Below are 14,631 nucleotides of genomic sequence, written 5' to 3'. Positions count from 1 at the left end.
AAAGAAAGGGAAGTATTATTCATAAAAGGGAAGTACTATTCATAAGGTAGACCTTTAGTATGGAAAATAAATAATTCCTAGACTTTTAGTATACTTCACAATGCCTATAGTTAATAAATATGTATTAAATACTTAAAAATGATGGGAGCTGAGTTGAGTGGTGGCTTGCCTGGTTAAGCTCATGCATTTACCTTGTGCTAGGACTAGGTTCCTGGCCCCCATTCCCCACCTGCAGGGAGGATGGTAAAGCAGGTGTGCAGGTGGTTATCTTTCTCTCCTCTCCCTTTTCAGTTTTTCTATGTACCATCCAATAAACCAAGAAAGGAAGAAAAAAAAGAGAAAAACAAAAAAACAAAACCAGAAAAATGGTTGCTGGCAGTGGTGGATTCATAGTGCTGGCATTGAGCACTATGATACAAAAGATGCAAAAACGAGTAAGCAGGGAGAAAGAAATTTGCATAGATATTGACTATGTTTATGAGTCATCATCATAACCATTATGGGGCTCAGTATTATGTCAGCTTCAGAGGAGCAGGTTGAATCCAGTGAAAAAACAAGCGACAGTTAGTTTAAGGTGATGAACTAACTTAGGTTAGTAACCAAAGGAGCCAAGAGTAAAAGGAAAATCTTTCTGGCTCCCTGATGAATGATTTTCAGTGAATCACCCAGTTCTTGCCACCTTTGGAGGTTTCCTCAGTAATTATGGGGGTTTGAACTTTTTCTGTTGATTTCTTCATGAATCAATAATGTTACATGTTTCAAACTTTACTTCTTTGCTGAAACCAAGAGTTTTGAGGCAGCAACAGGCATTATATGTTAGCCAATATATATGTGTGTGTGATACTTATTGACTTAACACTTTCTAAATATAAATATAAGATTTTCAAAGTATAGTTGCACACTGTTGTGTGTATACAACTTAGGTGTGTATGTGTGTGTGTGTGCATGTGTGTGTGTATAACCACCACAAAAGTTCTAGTGTCCTTACACTACAGATGTCCTGTACTATCCCCCTTCCCCTCCCTCCGTTCCCATATAACCATTATAGTTTTCAGAGAGTCCAAGTGTTAGTTTGTGACTGTGAACCATTAAGATGAACCTAATCTGGTATTGCTAACCAGCAATGAAACAGAGCTCCCAGTCTGGATAGGAATTACACTGAATGCTCCTTTGGAACTTGTTCTGCTAACAACTGCAGATGAATTGCTTCTCTCAGATGTGGTGGCTGAGCTAGCTCCATTCAGCAATTGTAAAAAAAAAAAAAAAAAAAAAACACCAAAAAAAAAAAACCAGGTCTCCCCACTGGTGAGATGCCTGATGTCAACCTAGTTAAGGAGACAGGCCCCACACTGTCCTCTCCTTGGGTCTAGTCATGAATCTCCATAGCTCAGGAAGTGCTCCCTGACCCCTCCAAGCCCTTGCTGCTTGAAGATTCTTCCAAGAGTCCCCCAACCCCCCAACAAAATGAAATCAATCAACATCTATTCTGGTTGAATTGAAACCTCTCCGCCCGCTGGGCTAAGAAATCAGCTCTGAGCTTGGTCAAGAGCTGTGCTATTGTGAGCTCTGTGCACCAATTGACTGGGTCTTTAGAAAGCAGCAGCTTGCTGCTGGTAATAACCCAGTGACATGTTTGTTCAGATGACTAAAGCTTTCAGAAGCACCTGTCATCCATTGTAGCAGTGATCTCAACTGTAATAATGGGATAGGCCAGGGGAGAAACTGGGATGGGGGAAGAAGTGAGAAAGAAGAAACTGCTCCCAAACTGAGGAGGAGGTAGATATTCAGGTTCAAAAAGCTCTAAGACTTCCAAACAAAACAAACTTAAACAGATGCACACCAAGATACATTATAATTGAGACAGCAAAAGATCTAAGATAAAGAGTAAGTATTAAAAACAGCAAGAGACCAGCAAAGCATCACCTATAAATAGGACTTCTAGAAGACTATATCCAGCAGTTGTCCAGAGCAGAAGATATGTGAGCCCACTGTGGGAAACTTCAAAGCTGAAAGAGAACTGAGGAGGGATATGATCCAACCCAGTATTTCCGGGTGGTTCTCCTAGCCACAGAAACTCAATGTGTTAGACAAATGAATATTTGGAAAGCTAGGTGATATTGTAGTGAAGTGAGAAAGAAATTTATTGCCATGACAGTGCCATTTACCACCTCTGTGCAACCTCTGGTGACACCTTTCAGTCATTGAAATCCAGAATGGAGACCAATATCCATCCACTATCCACTCACCAATTCATCCATCCATCCATCATCATCCAGCCATCCAGCCATCATCCAGCCATCCATGCATCATCTAGCCATCCATCCATCCTCCCATCCACCTATTTATCCATCCACCCACCCAACCATCCATCCATAACCATCCATCAAATCATCTTCCCATACATCTATCTACATCCACCCATCCATCTATCCCTCCACTCATCCATTCACTCATCCAGTCATACATTCATCCATTCATCCATCTATCCATCCACTCATTCATCTACCTATCCATTCATTGATTGTTATCTCTTCCTCTGTGAATATTGTGTAAATTCCCACTACACATCAGGCTCTAAGGTAAAATTATCTTGGCTTAAGCACCTGCCCCACAGAATCTCAAGAGTCTGCCTGAGGACCCATACTTGTAAGCAAACACTTGTGGTAAATCTGACAAATGTTTGTAGAGTTTCAGAGCTGTGTAGCAAGAAAGAAGAGGGCAAGTGAGATCAGACACACTCAGAAGATTGTTAAGGCCAGTCAGACTGATTTACTCTCTTGCTGATGTTAAAGGAATGGAAAAGGATACTTGTCTGAGAAGAACCCTAGGGCAGAGCCTAGCATCATCCTGAGGCCACATGCCCAGGCCAGGCTTCAGAACTGGATGAGTGGAAGACAAGGAAGAAAGCCTCTCTCAGATATTTATTTTGATGTAGCCCACAGGAGGTAGGAAACCTTTAAGCCTCCACATCTTTCCGGTACAATCACTCAGGAGTGAGCTTTGAGGAAGCCTTGTTTCTCTCGCAATAGAAGTGAACTGAACCCTTTCTGACAGGTTCCCAACACCCATCAACCCCCCCCCCCCCATCATATTTCAGTGGTCAGATGGGGCATGGAGATATTGGTAGGCCTCTGCATCGCAGGACAACACTCACCAGGACATGCCATGGGCTTTGAAGCAGCCATATCACATATCAGCCTATCTATCTATCTATCTATCTATCTATCTATCTATCTATCTATCTATTTATTGGTAAGAGACTGTCAGAAAGGTAGGGGGGAAGGGGGTGATAGAGAGGGAGAGAGACAGAGACTCCAGTAACACTGCTTCACCACTCTCAAAGCTTGTCCCCCTACAGGTGGGGACTGGGGGCTCAAACCTGGGTCCTTGTACATCATAACATATGCACGTGCACTGAACCAGGTCCCTAAGCCCCCAAGGGTTTTCACAAGCCAATTATACAGACTTTCAGCCCCACAAAGCTGGCCCAAGTGGCACACCCATCTCAGAACTTCCCAGAGGATTCTAAAGGGCAGCTAAAGGAGGTGTTATCCCAGAAAGCATTTTATGAATTGAGGATTTTTTAGTCTAACAGAAAATAAGGCAGCTCTATAAGTCAGAGAGGAGGCCAAGCAGTGGTGCATCCCATTGAACACACACATTACTATGTGCAAGGACCCAGCTTCAAACCCCTGGATCCCCACCTGAAGGGGATGGGGAGAGATGCTTCACAAGCAGTGAAGCAGTGCTTCAGAGGTGTCTCTTTCTCTCTTTCTCCCTCTCTATCTACCCTTCCTCTCTCAATTTCTCTCAAAAAAAAAAAAAGCAACTAGGAACAGTAGACTTATCATACAGGCACCGAGCCCCTGTAATAACCCTGGTGGCAATAAAATTTTTTAATTAAAATAATAATAATAAAAATAAAACAAGTAGTTCTCTATCAGTGGTGATCCTTAGTGCAGGAGGAAGAAAAACCTAGAACTCCAGCCGCCCAAAGTCACTGGACTGATGATTCTGACCTTCTATGAATCCAGTCTGCTCCCTGTCTCCAAGGGGAGATCCCCACCTTCATGGGGCAACCTCGCTGGGTCCAGAGATGGGGCTGAGACCCCCAAAGTGGAAAGCTGGGAATGGCATAGCTGAGGAATTTCTCAGACAACACAGGGGGGTGAACTTGAACTTGATGAAGCTCACACACTCCTCCACACTCAGCCTCCTCTCTATATACAAAGGCTTCTTCTTCAGAAATTCTCCTAGATGAGTCTGTCTGTCTGTCTGCTTCCCTCTTGATGTTCACTGCTTGCTTTTTTTTTTTTAATTATTAGTTTAGTTTTGTTTTTTGACCCAGTCCTCTCAAGCCGCCAAAGACCTGTTGCAAGGTGGAGGAGAAAAAGCACTGTAGCCCATCACCTTCCTCTGCCAGGCTGAGCTGAGTGATGAAGGCCCCCTAGAAACCAAGAACATCAGGCTAAATAACAGACTCTTGGAAAGCAGGGAGCTGACCACAGGGAATTCTGCCCAAAGAATGATTCACCAGCCTTTCAGAGCACTTCCTCTGTTTGGACAGGACACCATCCCAGCAGTGCCAAAGATTTCAGGGACAGACTCAACCTTTTCTTTCCACTTTGGTTTTCATCCAACAGCTTTGCAAAACCAGTCATCTACAGGCAAAAAAATAAATAAAAAAATAAATGAAACCTCATTCTCAATGTACTTGTGCTAACCATGCGACTTTGTAGTACTGTTGACAGAGATGAGCCTCAGTTTACTCTTCCGTAAGTGGGGCCGGAACCCCCCTGTCCTGCTTGGAGTCAAATGATCTGAATGGAAGGGGCCTGGGCAGTAGCACACCCAGTAGAGCACATATCACCATGAACAAAGATCCTGGTTCAAGCCCCAGCCCCCATCTGCAGGGGGGAGCGTCATGAGCAGTGAAGCAGTACTGCAGGTGTCTCTCTTTCCCTCTCTACTTCCCTGTTCCCTCTCAATTTCAGTCTCTCTCCAACACAAATAAATGTAAAGTCACAAGGCAGCTTTTCACATCAGCAGGGAGACAGGACAAAATCCTGCAGATACTTGCACACTGAGTTTGGATTTTACAAAACACTTCAGTGAATAATGGAGAATATAGAATCAGTCTGCTTTTTGACAGTTAAGTCCATTCTCTCTTTTCTTTCTTCCTTCCTTTTTTCCTAATGCACATCTTTTCTTGTTAGTATACCTTTCTCTCTCTGTCTCTTTCCTTCTTTGTGTCTTCTTTCTCTCTTTCTTTTCTTCTTTCACTCTTTGCCATCAGTGTTATTGCTGAGGCTCCACAATCCCCAGTGGCCTTTTTTTTTTTTTTTTTTTTTTTAAATAAAGGTAAGATAAGACACACAGAGAAAGAAAAGGACAGATACCTGCAGCAGCACTGCTTCATTACTCCTGAAGCTCCCCCACCCCACCCCCTGCAGGTGGGGACAGAATTTAAACCTCTTGAGTACCTAAGAGGCTTTCAGATGCTCCTGCTGTCCTAGCTGGACTTCATCTATTTTTTTTTAATTTCTTTATTGGGGGGATTAATGTTTTACAGTCAACAGTAAAATACAACAGTTTGTATATGCATAACATTTCTCTGTTTTCCACATAACAATATAACCCCTGCCAGATCATCTGTCAGTCCCCATCTGTTTCCTGCACTGCTCCAACCTCCTTCCGGGGGGAAAAATGATTTGAGCACCTGTGCTGGACTGCTGGGTGGTGAGGATCCCTCTGGAGTTCCCAGACTTCTGTGCACAAGGACCAGGGCTGGAGCTCCATTCATTAAATCTTTTAAAAGATTTGTTTGGGGCCAGGCAATAGAGCAGCAGGTTAAGTGCACATGGTGCAAAGAGCAAAGACAGGCATAAGGATCCTGGTTCAAACCCCAGCTCCCCACCTGCAGAAGGGGGTCCCTTAACAAGCAGTGAAACATGTCTGCAGGTGTCTATCTTTCTCTCCCTCCATCTGTCTTCCTTTCTCTCTAGATTTCTCTCTGTTCTGTCCAACAACAACAACAACAACAGCAATGACAACAATAACAACAAGGGCAACAGAAATGGGAAAAATGGCCTCCAGGAGCAGTGGATTTGTACTTTATAGTTCAGGCACTGTGCCCTAGTGATAACCCTGGAGGCAAAAAAAAAAAAAATCTGTATAGGGGAGTAGAGGAGATAGCATAATAGTTATGTAAAATGACTTTCCTGCCTGAGGCTTCAAAATCCTAGGTTCAATCGCCTCCCCACCACACACCACCATAAACCAGAGCTGAACAATGCTCTGTTCTCTCTATATATCTATCCCTCTCATTAAAATAAAATCTTTAAAACACACAAACAAACAAACATTTGTGGGTCGGGGGGAGCACCTGGTTGAGTGCACACATTACAGTGCACAAGGACCCAGGTTCAATCCCCTGGTCCCCACCTACAGGAGGAAAGCTTCAGGAGTGGTGAAGCAAGGCTGCAGGTATCTCTCTGTCTCTCTGTCTCTCTCTCCTCTGTCCCCCATTCCTTTGATTTCTGGCTGTTTCTATCCAATAAATAAAGACAATTAAAAAAAAGAAAAATATTTATTGCATCCCAGCAGGAACATATTATATGTATATAATTTCTCTCTGTCCTATACAATAAAATGGAAAAAGTGGCTACCAGGAGCAGTGGATTCATAGTGCAGGTACTGAGCCCCAGCGATAACCCCAGAGGCAAAAGAAAAAAACAAACTTGATTTTTTCTACATAAAATATGTCAAAGAGAATGTTTTACACTAATATTTAAAGCTGTCTTATTTTACAAGTCACTATGTAATTTCAACATATGGATGTAGCACAATTTGCCTAACCCCACAGACTATCAAGTCACTTGTTTGCAATTTTCTGTTACAACAAACAATGACTTTAACAAGCATTCTGGTACTCACATCTTTATGCAGACCCCTAATTATATCGGAAGATAAACACCTAGAAGTATATCCTTTTTTGTCAGTGTTTTGGAATTAATGACATAGCATTCATTCAGTTCTGCAACCTAAATATTTCCTATTGATTTTCCAAGAAAGTAAGCATTTTCTATTTTTCTGGACCCCGGGGCCCTCATGGACCTGGAAGCTCCCGAGAACACATTTATTCTCTTGGAAAATTCAATAGGAAATATTTAGGTTACAGAACTGAATAAATGATGTCATTAATTCCAAAAAAAACGACCAAAAAAAGGATATACTTTTCTTCCCTGATCCAGCCTTCTGTCCTTTTCCAGCCATGACATCACCTCCCCAGACAATAACTTGGATCCACCTGCATATCAGATTTCAGGCTCAGAGGAAAAAAAAAAACACAAAACTAGTATAGCTACAGACCCTTTGAAATATAACTAAAATATGCCTACTAACTGCAAAATGGAGGACCCCCGAACACTTCATCTGCGCTATTCCAGCCTTTAGGTCCATGATTGGTCAACAATTTGTTTGGCTTTGGATGTTAACTCTCTTTTCAGCCAACAGGTTCCAGATGCTGGCATGATACCAGACTTCCCTGGACAGACAACCCCACCAATGTGTCCTGGAGCTCTGACTCCCCAGAGCCCCACCCCACTAGGGAAAGAGAGAGGTAGGCTGGGAGTATGGATGGACCTGTCAACGTCCATGTTTAGCGGGGAAGCAATTACAGAAGCCAGATCTTCTACCTTCTGCATCCCACAATGACCTTGGGTCCATACTCCCAGAGGGATAAAGAATAGGAAAGCTATCAGGGGTGGGGATGGGATATGGAGGTCTCATGGCCGGAACTGTGTGGAGTTGTACCCCTCTTATCGTATGGTTTTGTTAATGTCTCCTTTTTTAAATAAATTAAAAAAAATTTTTTTTAAAAGATATACTTCTAGGTGTTGTCTTAACATAATGGCATTCTCACTATAGTGGATTTTACTTTTTTTTCTTCTTAATATTGTCATCAGGATCTTTGCCAGTTAATAACATCTAAACTTGGAGGCTGGGGAGATAGCTTACAGTTTATGTAAAAAGCTTTCATGTGCTAGTCGGGCAGTAGCGCAGCGGGTTAAGCACAGGTGGCTTGAAGGGCAAGGACCGGTAAGGATCCTGGTCCAAGCCCCCAGATGCCCACCTGCAGGGGAGTTGCTTCACAGGTGATGAAGCAGGTCTTCAGGTGTCTATCTTTCTTGCCCCCTCTTTGTCTTCCCCTCTTCTCTCTATTTCTCTGTCCTATCCAACAACGATGACATCAATAACAAAAACAATAATAACTACAACAACAAACAACAAAGGCAACAAAAAGGAAAATAAATAAATAAATAAATATTTCGTGCCTGAGCTTCCAAGGCTTCAGGTTGAATCCCCAGCTCTCCAGCCTAAGTCTGAGCTGAGCAGTGCTCTGGTCTCACTCTGATTTTTAATTTTTTTATCTATATATTTATTTTATTTTATTATTTTTTTTTACCTGAGCCTTGCCCAGCCCTGCATCATGGTGAGGCAGGAAATTCAGAACTTCAGGTATGAAAGTCTCTTTGCATCAGCATTATGATATTTACCCCTCTACCAATGGGGTAAATATCATAATGCTGAATCTTTCTCTCTGTATCTCTAGCTTTTATGAGGTAAATATCATAATCTCTGAATCTTTCTGTATCTCTAGCTTTCATTACTAAACATAACAATAAAATAAAATGTGATAAAATAGTAAGTAAATAAGGAGAGCCTGGGCAGAAGCCACTGACTTGTAGTTATCATCTTCCTGTCTTTATACCCATCTCTCATTACTAAAAATATTTTTAAAAAGTAATGAAAAATAAAAATATTTTTAAAAGAAGCCCTTGTGCTGGGAGACAGCTTAGACATCTGTATCTCTCTCTCTTTCTATACCTAATATATAACAATACAATAAAATACATCTATTTAAAATGAGAAGGCAGGGGTAAATAGCATAATGGTTATGCAAAAATACTCTTTAAAATATATTTATTTTTCTGTATCTTTCTCTCTCTGTCTCTCTCTCTCTCTTACTCTCTTTCTTTCTTTCTTTTCTCATTTAGGAGTACAGTTTCTCACTACTCCCATTACCAAAGGTCTGTGTCCCCACCCCCACCCCATGGATAACCATGATAGTTTTCCCACATTCAAAAAATATTTTTGTTGCCTTGTTGTTTTATTGTTGTTGTGATTATTGTTGTTGTTACTGATGTTGTTGTTAGATAAGACAGAGAGAAATGGAGAGAGGAGGGGAAGACAGGGGGAGAGAAAGAGAGACACCTGCAGACCCGCTTCACTGCCTGTGAAGTAACTCCCTTGCAGGTGGGGAGTCGGGGGCTTGAACTGGGATCCTTGCACCAGTGTGTGTGCTTTGCACCGCCTGCACTTAACTCACTATGTTACAGCCCAAGTCCTGCAAAAATCCTCTTATGCCTGAGGCTCCAAGGTCCCAGGTTCAATCCCCCACACCACCATAAGCCAGAGCTGATCAGTGTCCTGGTTAAAAAAAAAAAAGAGAGAGAGAGAGAGAGAGAAGAAGAAGGAGATGGAGAAGAGAAGGAGAAGAAACATACCTTGTGTAACCCATATTTTAATGTGGTATAAAACTCTATGAGTTCTTTAAATAAAATAAAATAAGAAGACCTTGTGCTTAGGAACTATCTTAGGAGTTCTGCCAAAGACTTTCATGCCTGTGGCTTCAATAACCCAGTTTCAGTGCCCCTGAACCCCCTTTATCTTGAGCTGACAGTGTTCTGGTGTTTCCCTGTGTGCTTTTTCTCCCTGAATCTGTGTCAGGAAAAGAAAATGAAGACAATATTGGGAGACATATGGGAGCCCTTTGGTTGGCTCTAGTTTCCTGTAAGGTGCATTCTGTTCTGTGTCCACGAGGCGGTGACATAACACATCAGGGCCCCTCATGGGCTGGCCTTGCTCCCACTGCACTGCCCCTTGGTCTGGACTGCCCCTTGGTCTGGTTGTTGCTCTGGGCAGGGTGTTTGTAATCTGTTCCCAGGATCTGTTCTGGACTGCCCCTTGGTCTGGTTGTTGCTCTGGGCAGGGTGTTTGTAATCTGTTCCCAGGATCTGTTCCTGGGAGCTTCCTTCTCAGGAGCTAGAGAGAGGCAGGAGACAGGGTTTTTTGGGTAGAGCACCAGGCTTATGAGGCTGAGGCACCAAGTTCCCTGTCCTGCTGGGGTTGCCACAGAGACAGAAGGGTACTGGAACTCTGCCTTTGCTCCCCTTGTGTCTGTGTCATGGGTCAGTCCCCTTCCATTTCCTGCACTGCTCCAACCCCCTTCAGGGAAAAATGATTTGAGCACCTGTGTTGGGCTGTGAGGAACCCGCTGGAGTTCTTGGACTTACGTGCACAAGGTCCAGGGTTAGAGTTCCATTGGTAACCCACCTACATGGGGAGGAGAGGTGAGGCAGGTCTTTGGGGGTCTCTCTTTTTCTCCAAGTCTCTATCTCTCCCCTTCCTCTCAATTTCTCAGTGGACTTTAAAGTCAGAGAGAAAGAACAAACAGGGCATAGTTAGGTGGCAGGAGTGGGGTGAGCCATCAGCATCCCTGGGTTCCTAGTGTTGTAAATGACATCCAATTAATTATTTTTTTTGTCAAGGCAAAAAAAATAAGGAGTTGAAACAAGGCATTTATTCTTTTACAAAGGGTGTTCCACCAACAGTGGCCGTCAGGCAGCAGAGCATCCCCCCCTCAGCCTTCTCCCATCTTCTCTACCTGAAGCTGAACTATCTCCTCCACCCTGGGCTGGGCTTCTGAGCCCACAATCTCCCTGTTGCCTAAATAAGGAAAGGAGGAAGAGAGACTGAGAGCCTCTGCTGGAGGATTAGCAAGCACTGCAAGCAACTATTATCTGACCTAAAGAATACAAAACTACTGGCCACAGGTGGTCATAGATAATAATTTATAAAAAGAATTTTTGTACTGAACAATTGTTCTACTCATGTTCTTTTGAAGAGAAGACCTAACCATCTCTCATAGTAGACTGACTTTTTCTCTGCATGTTCTTTCTTTGATAACCAACAGTAAAGCTCCCTTAACCTCAGTGAAAATAAAGAGGGAAAAAAATGCAGATGAGAAAGAGCTGTAGTCCAGGTCACGGCAATTCCGCTGATTTTCAGTTTCCTTACAATAAAGCAGAAGTGATGAAAATTTTAATTCAAAAAGTTATTGTTTTGCTGTGACTTGACCTCACCAGAAAAAAGAAGTTCTTGTGAGGACAAACAATAAAGCCTCTGATATACGTTTTCCTTGTAGATAAATAACTACTTAGTAATGATTGAATTTTCCATATTTTTACATGTCTATATCTATACATACAAATGCAGTTATTTCTCTGTCTCTTTGCCCACTTGTGTGTTACCAGAGAGAGACTGAGTAAGGAACAGCAAGGTAGGGAGCAAACTCTCACAAGAATAGACTAAAAAGTTGTGTGTGTCCAAGTGTTTATTTGGAGTTATTCATGACTGTAATCGCACAAGAGGGTTAGAAAAAAGCAGTTGATACCATGACTCACTATTAGATATTTTGACTATTAGACATTGGTGATCTATGTTGCTAAGTTTGCTTGATAACCCAGTCTACCAGGAAAAGTCACTCTGCTTGTCATTAATGATTTAGTCACTCTGCTACATTAATGATTTTAAACACTATCCACTGTTTTCAATAATAAAATATTCACTTAATTCTACAGAACTTTCAAGGAATGATTAATACCTATTCCCATAACTTCTTATTTAATGATCTGTCATTGGTTATTAGCTTGCTTTCCTTTTTGGCTAGTGTAAGCTGTGCAGCTGAGAACAGGGGGCTCAGATACCTTTTTTTTTTTTTTGCCTCCAGGTTATGTCTGGTATGGGTGCCTGCACTACAAATCCACTGCTCCTGGAGGCTATTTTTCCCACTTTGTTGCCTTGTTGTTATTGTTGCCATTGCTGTTGTTGGACAGGACAGAAAGAAATTGAAAGAGAAGGGGAAGACAAAGAGGGGGAGAGAAAGACACCTGCAGACCTGCTTCACCCCCGTGAAGCGACTCTCTCCCTGCATGTGGGGAGACTGGTGCCTGGAGCCAGGGGCTTGAACAGGTCTCAAACCCATCCTTGTGCTGGCCCTTGCACTTTGTGGTGCCCTGTGTGTTTAACCTGCTGCAATACCACCTGCCCCCTGGGCTCTGATATCTTTGAGAACTGGTGCTTCCATGTCTTTGGATATAAGCCTAGGGGTGGTATTGCTGGATTTTTTAAAAAAGATTTTATTTATTTATTCATGATAAATAAATAAAGATAGGAGGAGAAATGGAGAGAGAGAGAGAGAGAGAACCAGACATCACTCTGGTACATGTGCTGCCTGGGATTGAACTCGGGACCTCATGCCCAAGAGTCCAATGCTTTATCCACTGCGCCACCTCCCAGACCACTATTGCTGGATCTTAAGGCATTGCCATTTTTGTTTGTTTGAGGGCTCTCTGTGTAGCTTTCCAAAGGGGCAGCACCAGTTTGCATTCCCACCAGCAGTGTCACTTCTCAGGACTCCCATTCTCCACACCTTCCCAGACACTGGGCCTCAAGGGTTTGTTGATGTCTGAGCTGGAGGCTCACTGTGATCTGAATCTGCATTTGCAAATGTCCCTGTAATGGGCCTGGGTGTCAGCAGAATTGTTTTGCAAAGGACTTGGAAGCCTGAGCCTCTGAGCTACCTGGTCCTATTTCAGCACCATAGTCAGCCAGAGCTCAGCAGGAAGTGAGCAGCTGAGAAAAAAATCAAAGGCCCCTGTAACCTCCGAGGTCATGACCTCTGGTGTCTTCCTGGCCCTTGACTTGTGCCAGTGCTGGTTGGGGACCTGGGTCTCCCCTTCCAGGAGCATCTGGGGGAGCTGCTGGACTTTGAAAGAAGACCTGACCCTGCCTGCAGCAGCCCCTCTGTTTTCCCTGTGATGGTGGCCAGGAGGGCACAGTCCAGGTCACCTGAGTGAAGTGACACTGCTGGGCCTTTATTAAGGATCCCCCCACCTACTCACAGCCCCCTACCCCACCCCATTGTTAAAGTGATAATGGGGGGGCATCTGTCCCCCATTCTGAAAGTCCCTCAAGCCAATCTTAGCAGTGAATTGAAAAGAGAGCATGATTATCCAAGTAAACTAAACTTTATTGAAAACAAAATATGTTAGTGCATGAAAAAGGAAGAGAGAGGGAGAGGGATTGGAATGCACTCACTTACTTTCTTGTTGGTCACATGGTATTCCACAGAAAGAGAGCAAGCCCCCCAAAGGCTCACCACTTTTAAAGCCAAAGGCCCCACCTACAGCTGTAGCCACTCCTTTCATTTCTGGGCACTGCCTTCTCTCCCTCAACACCGTGACTCATCCAGGGAAGACTCACTCCTGCTCTCTCTATGCCCTGAGCCTCTGCCTCCTGCTCCTGCTCTTGCTCCAGCTCCTGCCTGATCTCCTGGGTCCACATGGGTCTGCACTTCTGCTCTGAGAGGAGGCACCAGGACCTGGGTTTGGAGACCACACCCCGAGTCCACCAGAGTCACAGTGCACAGGGGGATCCCGTCCTGCTGGAGGGTGACAAGGGGTGTGTTCAGTGATGGGGTCTGAGACCTCAGCCACAGGGCCAGGTCCTTGACATCACTGCTTCCCACCTGGAGCTTCCAGAAGCTTCTTCAAAGGCGCTTCTGCTTTCTGAGGGCAGGAGGCCCGGGTGTCTCCACAGGTTACAGAGACAGCAGATGGGATTGTGCTCATGTGTCGGCTCTGTCCTGTAAACCCGGAGGCCCCTGTTAAGATGATGGCAAAAGGCAAACAGACAAACAGCAGAAGATAGAAGGAAGGCAACAGTGAGGTGAACATGACCTTTGAAAATTCACTGAAATGTTTAGAGTGAGGCGGCCTTTACTCTGTGCTTCATTTTGTCCTTCCAGGGCTGGGGCTCTACACCTGACAACTCCACCATTCCTAGAGGCCATTCTTTGTCATCTTCTTCTCCCTTTTTTCTTTCAATGGAGGGTGACACTGACAAGTTGGATGGGAGAGATGGTGGCACACACTATAGAGCACAGCCACTGTAATTTGTAAGAACCCAGATTCAAGCCCAGGTTCCTCGCCTGGGGGATGGGAGGCTTCACAGAGCAGTTAAGCAGAGCAGCAGGTGTCTCTCTCCCTTTCTATATATCTCTCTTTCCTCTTTCATTTCCTCTCTCTATTCAAAATAGAGAGATGTATTAAAGAGAGCAAATGGTCACATGCAGCACTGTTCACCTGCTCCTGAGGTCTTCCCTCCTGAAGGAGACCAGGGACTTGAACCCAGGTCCTCTACTATGGTAACATGTGCTCTCTACCAGGTGAGCCAGCACCTGGTCCCTGGCCTTTGTCCTGAGCCTTCTGATTGCACATGCCAAGGTCAATGATGTTTGGATGTGGACACACACATACACACACACACACACACACACACACACACCAAACCTTTTGGTTCTTACTGTGTTAGCTTCTGACTTTGGAGTCCTACAGGCCTTGCCTATGAGCATAACAGAGCTTAGCCTGGACTAAACATGTTAGGGAAATAATTGAACAGTCTGGGGCCTGGGATTAGCATCCAGATACACGCAGATGCACTTGC

This window comes from Erinaceus europaeus, chromosome 14 (genome assembly GCF_950295315.1).
Source record: "Erinaceus europaeus chromosome 14, mEriEur2.1, whole genome shotgun sequence".
Classification (NCBI taxonomy): domain Eukaryota; kingdom Metazoa; phylum Chordata; class Mammalia; order Eulipotyphla; family Erinaceidae; genus Erinaceus; species Erinaceus europaeus.
Note: the sequence above shows the minus strand (reverse complement) of the source record.